Below are 8,822 nucleotides of genomic sequence, written 5' to 3'. Positions count from 1 at the left end.
GTCATGTATGTTGGTAAAACATCGCGTAAGACTAAAATTCGGATCTCTGAACATAAGAGTTCGATCCGTACAAAAAACCAGAAGTCTCACCTAGCTACACACTGGATTGAACACCAACATACCATTGCCCAATTAAAGTACACAATACTTGAAGTGGTACCTCAGAAAATGGATTTGGACATTCCCAAATTATTGGCACAAAGGGAGGTCTGGTGGGTAAAATTCTTACATACACTGGTACCAGCAGGACTTAATGACAAGATAGAATTCGCTTGTTTCTTGTGAATGTGTCAAGATTGTAAGTACTGTCCTCACCACTTGTTCGTGGGTAACTACACTTTGCTTTTATATTTTTACTCAGCATGCACTATTTTTTCAACATCTTCCTCAGTTACAGTGAACTTGCCAGCAGTGCACACTTTATGTGGCAGACATGATTCTTAGTCTTTTAGATTTTATTAACATCACTTCTTCATCCTAATTTTGATGGCTTTCACACATTTTCATTCCTGGGTTCGTTGTCTAGTTTTTCCATTTGTTACTAGGTTATTTCTATGGTCTTTAAACTCCTTATGCAGTAGTCGTTGGCTTCATTTATAATCATTTCTTATTTTAGTGCAAACATTATCGGTTTCCAGCTTCCGCCTGAGAGCGAGCTCTTATCTATACGAAGTATCTTACAGTATCACGAGGTTCGTTTTTTGTGTTTGAAGGCGCGCCACTTTAGATCGGGTCAGCAGCAACAACATAGGTCTTTAGCGTTAGTCCTTTCTCCAGTGTGTTGGCAAGCGCATTGCGCAGGTGCACGCACACACGTCTTCGTTGGATTTAAGTTCCGCTATGAGCCACGCTAGCTCGCGGTTACAGCGTTATCTCCCATTTCGCATCAGCAGCTGTCTCAATGCTTAAGAAATCGAGGTAAGGTCTAACTCAGTGACTTTACTATGGAGCTTGCTAGTTCGGTAGTGAATCAATATATCAGGATTTCTTATCAGTAACTAGGGTTTGCGGTTTCTTGTTTGGAATGACAGGTTGGAAACTCACTTTTACCGAGTTTGGGCATGTTGTGGCTATCAACTTTCAGAGCACATAGCCTTCTGAAGCGAACTTACTGGCAGAGGACAGAGGTAAAAGCGTCTTTTAAGCACGGGATTTGTTTCGTTTTGATAAGATTGTTTGTAATAATCCACACGAGTAATACAGTCAGTGACCTCATCCCTATTTTGTACACAGGCACCTGACCAGCTAGATATTCCCATGGGGATCACCTACCGGAATACAGTGCTTTGCAGTATTCTTTCATGAGTGTTTTTGGAGATGTGTTTAGTTGCCACAGCGTAGCTGTACCTTTTCAGTCAGGAGGACATTCTTGTTGTCACTGATTAGTAGCTATGGACATGGACACGTGACGGCTTTTCCGTAAGATCTAGCAGTTCAGTTTTGTCTACTTTCTTCACTTTTCAGAATAACTTTATTTCCACAAACCTTGTTAAAGCAACGGGGAGCGGTGCACAGTGGTTTACTTTGGGGTTAAGGTTGTTTCTCAGTTGTTTTCAACTTCAGACACTTGTTCAACATTTGACTTTTCTATCTTTTTAACTCTGCGTGCAGGACAAGTACAGGTGTGCAAAGGCCACTCTGGCCATTAGACGATGTATCAGTTAAAAATTGTACATGACATTGCATTGTACACAGTTAATTGTTGCAAACATGTTTCTCTGTTTTCTTTTTTTCTTTTATTTATAGGCCCCTGAAGAAGGGATTACCTAAAATCCCGAAATGCATTGGGCTACATCAATCTCACCCGTCATGTTGTTAAATAACATTTGCAATTCTGATGATTTAAATAATTGTTAATTGATAAGTTTTTATTTTTACATCTAAAGTGATTATTCATGTGATTGTTTGTAAAAAGTTTGTCAACCAAGAAATTGCTTAAGCTCATGACTTTAATGAGTAAATGCCAATATCAACAATGTTTATTTAGTTGTTTATTTTATTAACAATTGTATACAACTGCTGGTTCAGTGGATTACACACAGAAGCATACATTTTAAGCAGTGCAATCGGTACACAGATGCATAGCATCTGCTTTTTTCATGTTCAAGTAGGGTGGCTACCTTCATCCGGTGTGCACGCAGTACGTGTTTCAGTATGAGAAATTCTAGAGATTAATTTTTTTTCCCTATGAAAATTAGAGTAGTGCGCTGACTTCCATTACATTGCATGTGTATCTTAAAGGCCAACCAGGTCCTGGGCCTTTGGACAGCCGGCAGGGTCAATAAAGAAGAAAGCAATAAAAAGAGTTGCAGAAGCTTGCGAGGCAGAGTCACCACTCAGCTCACCTGCACCTGTAGGTGTTATTAATTGAGGTACCACCCATCTGGTCATTGAAATCAAGTCACTCTATCACATCAGTGGGCTGCATGAGACATCTGAGTTCTCCCACGTGAGCAGGGCTAGCAGCAGGGCAGGGCAGGCCAGCAGAGCTGCAGCAGAGCCTTCCTGCTTGTTTCCATGTATTTTGTAAGAGGCATCATTCAGCTTCATTTTACGGCAACAGCAACGTGGTCCAAGCAAGGCTGTGTCCAAAACGTGGCAAAGTAAGCAGGAGGAGGTCTGCAGCTTATATTAACAGGCCCTGACATTTAAATGGAAGCCCATTCCCAGTGTATCCTTGAAGTTCAAAAATCCAGCACACAAGAATGAAACAGAGTTTCCCTTATCAGAGGGGATTCTGTAAATGGAACCACTTGACTTCTTCCCACAGTGTACTATACTGGCCACTATATATGCAGCTGGCCAGGTACACTCTCCAGGCGTATATTTTACTAGAGCACGTTGGGCCTCATTTATGCCATTTTGGCGTAAGGCGGAGCAACATGGCACCATGTTGTGCTGCACAACGCCAAAGTGAAAGGGCAGGAATGCACCGTATTTAAGCAATATGGTGCATTCCTGTCCTTTCTGCCTGTGCTGGTGCCGTTTTCGCATCCTAGCACCAATGTAGGCACTCTTGCACCATGGTGCCTCCGTTGCAAGGAGGATACTTTTTGTGCTGGAAGGGGCATATTCCTGCACAAACACGAACTTACAAGGCATTTTCCTCTTCCTATGTATGCTGTGTAATGCCGTAGATGTTGGGTGGACTGCCACCAACGGCCTGTCGGTGGCGGCCCACCCGACATCATAATGAGGTCCAAAGTATCAGCCTTTCAAACTCATTCCAATGATTTCAGTTATTATTGAACAATCTCTTCACATATTTTTAGCGAAATGTAAAACACAAAAAATAAAATAAGTAGAAAGGCGGACCACCAGCTTTCAGACCACTGGATTACAAATTAGGACAGGAGGCCTATGCATAAGGCTTCAATGGTCGCTATCCCATTGAGACTACAGGAGAGTTGAATGGAGTGTCGTTCCATTTTAAGACACACTAAATGGTGACCCTGAGAACCACTAAAATTTCAATTTGATGTTTAGTACTCAATTATAGGATCACTACTAGCAGTTACCATGGCACACCTGCACAAGTGGTTAGTCACTTCTATCCTTACACTTACCATTCAGTTTATAATAATTTGTCATGCCTGCAAACCTTTTATATTCCTAAAATACAATTTAAGACAGTCTAAAAAGTAATTGACTGTATCACATAAATCGAGCACTGGAATCACTACATTTAGACACAGTATCTGTCGCAGTGTTGGGGTGGCTTGTGTCTTAGGTAGTTGAAGAGCGAGTGCAGTGCAATTTTACCACTTTAGACAGTGGTAAATAGTTGCTGACCATGGAACACAGTGGCAATTATTGATATATCTAAAACAAACAATAGAATGTAACACAAAATACACAAAGCTACAATTAAAACATAATAGCACAGATCAAAATAGAAATAGTGAAAAACAGAATGTAGCACAACTACTGCAGTAAAAAACAACAAAGTCACACGCCAATAATGCAGCACAAAAACAAAGCAGCACAAAATAAGCAGCAGAACACATTTTCACCACAATAAAATACCACACAGCAAATGTTCCCAAATGTTCTTGTCACACATTAACACCTCCAGAATCCTGTTTTCCTAATATGGTGGTATTTGGTGCTTGGAGCAATCACTGTCTTAACTTAACCACCGAACTCCTCTGGACCGACCACCGCTGCATCCACTTCACCTTCTAGAAACCCACCACACCCAACAGTTTCCCCGCCGTTGCTGGAGCAAAATCACCGAAGACCAACTACATGCAAACCTCGCTCTCAGCTCACCCACCAAACCCTCCAACACTGACGACGCTGCTCACAGCCTCAGACGCTGGATCGAAGACTGCGCCAACACCCTCGCCCCGCTGAAGAAACCCCCCCACAGAGACATCAGCAAGAGGGCCAGCTGGTTCACCCCAGAACTCCTAGCCTCCAAGCAAGCCTGCCGGAAACTAGAGAAGAAATGGCATAGAGAACAAACTCCGGAAAACCGCGAAGCACACAAGGACGCCATCCGCCACCACCACCTCATCAAGGTCGCCAAGAGAACCTCGTTCAAAGACCGCCTCGACAACAACGCACACAATAGCAAGGAGCTCTTCAACATTGTGAAGGAACTCTCCAACCCCAGCTCCAACACCAACGACATCCCACCGTCACAAGCCCTGTGCGACTCCCTCGCCACCTTCTTCCACCGCAAGATAGCAGACATACACGACAGCTTCAACACCCAGACTGACCAGACAGACAGCAACACAACAGACCCTCCGCACACCATCGACCACGAACCCCTGCTAGCCTGGGCCAGCGTGAGCATCGGTGACACCATCAAGACTATGAGCACAATCCACTCAGGCTCTCCGTCAGATCCCTTCCCGCACCACGTCTTCAACAAAGCAAGCCGCTCCATCTCACCCCACCTGCGCAACGTCATCAATCTCTCCCTCGAGACCGCGACCTTCCCAGAGAGCTGGAAACATGCCGAGATCAACGCCCTACTGAAAAAACCCAAGGCTGACCCAAGAGACCTCAAGAACTTCCGACCCATCTCTCTGCTCCCTTTCACGGCCAAGGTCATCGATAAAATAGTCAACAGACAGCTAACCCGATACCTCGATGAAAACAGAATCCTTGACCCTTTCCAGTCAGGGTTCCACAGCAACCACAGCACAGAGACCGCCCTCATCGCCGCCACCGACGACATTAGGACCCTGCTGGACAATGGTGAGACCGCAGCACTCATCCTCCTAGACCTCTCTGCCGCCTTCGACACCGTCTGCCACATCACACTACACGCACGCCTCCACGTCGCAGGGATCCGAGACAAGGCTCTGGAATGGACCACCTCCTTCCTCTCCGGCAAAACCCAGAGCGTCTGCCTCCCCCCATTCCGGTCCGAAGCCTCAAAGATCATCTGCGGCGTACCCCAGGGATCCTCCCTCAGCCCGACACTGTTCAACATTTACATGGCCCCGCTCGCACACGTCGCCCGACAGCACGACCTCAACATAATCTCCTACGCCAACGACACTCAACTGATCCTCTCCCTCACCAAGGACCCCATCACCGCCAAAGCCAACCTCCACGAAGGAATGAAGGCCGTCGCCGACTGGATGAAGACCAGCCGTCTGAAGCTGAACTCGGACAAGATGGAGGTCCTCATCCTCGGCTCCAACCCTTCAGCCTAGGATCACTCCTGGTGGCCGAAGGCACTGGAGCAGCCCCGACACCCACTGACCACGCACGCAACCTGGGAATCATCCTCGACTCAATGCTCTCAATGACCAAGTAGGTCAACGCCGTCTCCTTCTCCTGCTTCAACACCCTCCGCATGCTCCGCAAGATCTACAGATGGATCCCTACAGATACAAGAAAGACAGTCACCCAGGCCCTCGTCAGCAGCAGACTCGACTACGGAAACGCCCTCTACGCGGGAGCCCCGACCAAGCTCATCAAACGACTACAACGCATCCAAAACGCCTCGGCACGACTGACCCTAGACGTACCACGCCACAGCCACATCACCCCCCCACCTGAGGGATCTGCACTGGCTCCCCGTCAGCAAGAGAATATCCTTCAAGCTCCTCATCCACGCACATAAGGTACTCCACAAGACCGGCCCAGCCTACCTCAACAGATGGCTCTCCTTGTACATCCCCAACCGCCAGCTACGCTCCGCCGACCTCTCACTCGCCACCGTCCCGCACATCCGAAGAATAAACACCGGCGGGAGATCCTTCTCCCACCTCGCCGCCAAGACATGGAACACCCTCCCACTGAGCCTACGACATACCCAAGACCTGCTTACCTTCAGGAGGAAGTTCAAGACCTGGCTGTTCGATCAGTAGCGGCCCCCCACACCACCCAGCTCCTTGAGACCCTCGCGGGTATGTAGTGCGCTTTACAAATGACTGATTGATTGATAGATTGATCCACCAAAGACATAAAATAATGCCAGTCAAAATGTTTTGTGATTGGCCCATGATGTTCAACATAATTCAATTATCTACCTTAGTGGCACGTCATTTGATGCAGTAAGATCACATTCTATACACACCAACATTACAGGGTGTGGTATTTACCAGATGTGATATTACCTCCCTATTCCCTATTCTGCTCAAAATGAGTGATAACCTTCATTACAACCTTTGCACACCCAATTGTCACAGATTTTCCAAATTTCTGACCCATTATCCCTATCAGGGCCAAGTTGGCCATAGGGGGCACCGGGCATTTCCCCGGTGGGCCAGAGGGTTGGTGGCCGGTTTTGTGCCCGCAGGGGGGGGGGCTCTATTCTTACTGGGGGCTGGTTTTGGAGCAGTGCTGCAATATCAGCCCCCTGTAAGAAAAGCGGGAGCGGTGTTCTTTTGCTAGCACCATGCCCCATTCCCCGCTCCCATGGGCTGGTCAAGCAGCAACCTGCCAGGGCTCGTTGCTGTTCCCAGTCCGGCCCTGATCCCTATTCATCTTTGGTAGGTTTTTGGCAGGGTATTGCTGGATAAACATGAATGGGGAATATTTCTGATGCGTGGCGAACTCCACACAACTTCAAATTCAATGCAAACTCTTTCTTGCACCCGATCTGAATCTAGCATTTCATGTTTTTTCGTACTAACCTGTTTTGGGGTCGCAGACGCAATTAGCAAAATAGGTACATTTTCTACTACATGTCTTTACCATCTAAGGACTCCGTGAACTTTCACTGAGTGCTAAAATGGCAATTTGATTGGATATGGATTCACAATTTAGAAGGGGTGTGTTACAAGCACCCCATCTAAATTATGAATTGGTATGAGATGTAATCAGCTCGGAAAACATTGAAAAATGGCTAACTCCTGAGTTGGGGGTGGTAATCCATTTGCAAAAAGGAAGAGGTCCCCTTGGAGACCACAGCCAACTCTCACACAAACTTTTAAGAAAAACAAACTTTAAAAAAAAACACAGCCCTGTTTCCATTGAGGAAAATTGGCTGCTTTTAGGAAACGTTTACTTTATTTAAAGGTAATCACAGACATGGTGGTCTGCTGATACCAGTAAACCACCATGCCTGTGTGTAAGATGAGTCGTAAATTGCGAGGTGTGTAATGAAAATTCATTAGGCAAGTGGTCTGTAACTCACTAGAATACCAGGGGGCAGATTTATGTTGCACTTGCGGCACTTTTGCGCCGCCGTTGCGTCACTTTTGTGACGCAGCAGCGGCGCAAATCCTGCGCCATGGTGCGGGGCATTTACAAACGTGACGCATCTCCCAGATGCGTCACGTTGTAAAGCCCTGCGCCACATGTAGGCGTTCCAGGGCAGGTGGGGGCGTTCCGGCGCAGGAACGCCTCCTAAAAGTGGCTGAGTGAAATCTACAAGATTTCACTCAGTCACTTTTAGGCCCATGCTGCGTCAAAACCCTGCGCCTGCTTGAAGCAGGCGTAAGGATTGACGCAGCATTGTACAGATAGGGCCCCCCAGATCATTGCTGGAGCTGAGTCGCGCTTGCGACGCAACTCCAGCAATGCGCCACTTTTCGGCACAGATGCGTCACGCATCTGTGCCGTTTTTGCCCCATGGTGCGCCGCATTATAAATGCGGCGCATCCATGGTGGCGCAGCTGTGGCGCATAATAACTGGCGCATCCCTGCTGATATGCAGGGATGCGCCAGTCGTCATAAATCTGCCCCCTTGTTTTGCCATCAACCTATTGGTTCATAGATTGCTTCACAAAATCAGAATCCATTCCCAAAAAGTCACTGCACAATTTGTGACCACTTTTGGCAAAAGGAATCTTCTTATATCAGGCCCTGTACTCGAAATGAGGCCCTAGGACGTTTATTGGGACAAAGACGACTAAGATTTGAGGAGCATGTGTCACTGTACTAAACCATAATGAGAAGTAAATGCTAAAAAAAACACATATGAAAGCACTGGAAACCACAGTGATTGCTTTGTTACTTCTTTACTCAAGCGAACAATCACCATTGTGTTCTGCTTCATGCTTTACCGGCCTTAAAGTTTCACAAGACCTGTGGTTTTACTTCCAGATTTATGGTAGCATCGAGGGGGTGAAAGGCCAGTGACTCACTCGCTGAACCATCTAGCCTTCAACATACATTCTGATCGAATGCTGCATCCCCAGTGGGCAGACTCGAAGACTTTCCGAGACTCGGAGAAGAGTTCGTGGTATTGCACACATCTCGGGGGCTGCAGCGAAAGCCTTTGGCCTGACAGAGGAAAGTGTTGCATTTCCAGCCCCTTCGTTCCAAGAAATGGCGCCAGCAGCCCATGACTGCAGATTTATACCTTGGTGGCTGGCTCTGAGCTCCGAGTGAGGCGAGGGATCAGATGT

The 8,822-nt window shown here is 46.9% G+C and overlaps 1 long non-coding RNA gene across 1 annotated transcript; it reads left to right on the top strand.

Moving 5' to 3' along the window:
* The first annotated feature begins 785 nt into the window (after positions 1 to 785).
* On the top strand, positions 786 to 1,978 carry LOC146865588 (uncharacterized). The gene is made up of 4 exons (XR_014970327.1): positions 786 to 918; positions 1,032 to 1,127; positions 1,234 to 1,419; positions 1,747 to 1,978. It is a non-coding gene; the product is annotated as an uncharacterized LOC146865588 (long non-coding RNA).
* The last annotated feature ends 6,844 nt before the right edge of the window (positions 1,979 to 8,822 follow it).

This window comes from Triturus cristatus, chromosome 2_1 (assembly GCF_964204655.1).
Source record: "Triturus cristatus chromosome 2_1, aTriCri1.1, whole genome shotgun sequence".
In the NCBI taxonomy this organism is placed as follows: Eukaryota; Metazoa; Chordata; class Amphibia; order Caudata; family Salamandridae; genus Triturus; species Triturus cristatus.
Note: the sequence above shows the minus strand (reverse complement) of the source record. Positions and strands in the feature narration are given on the sequence as shown.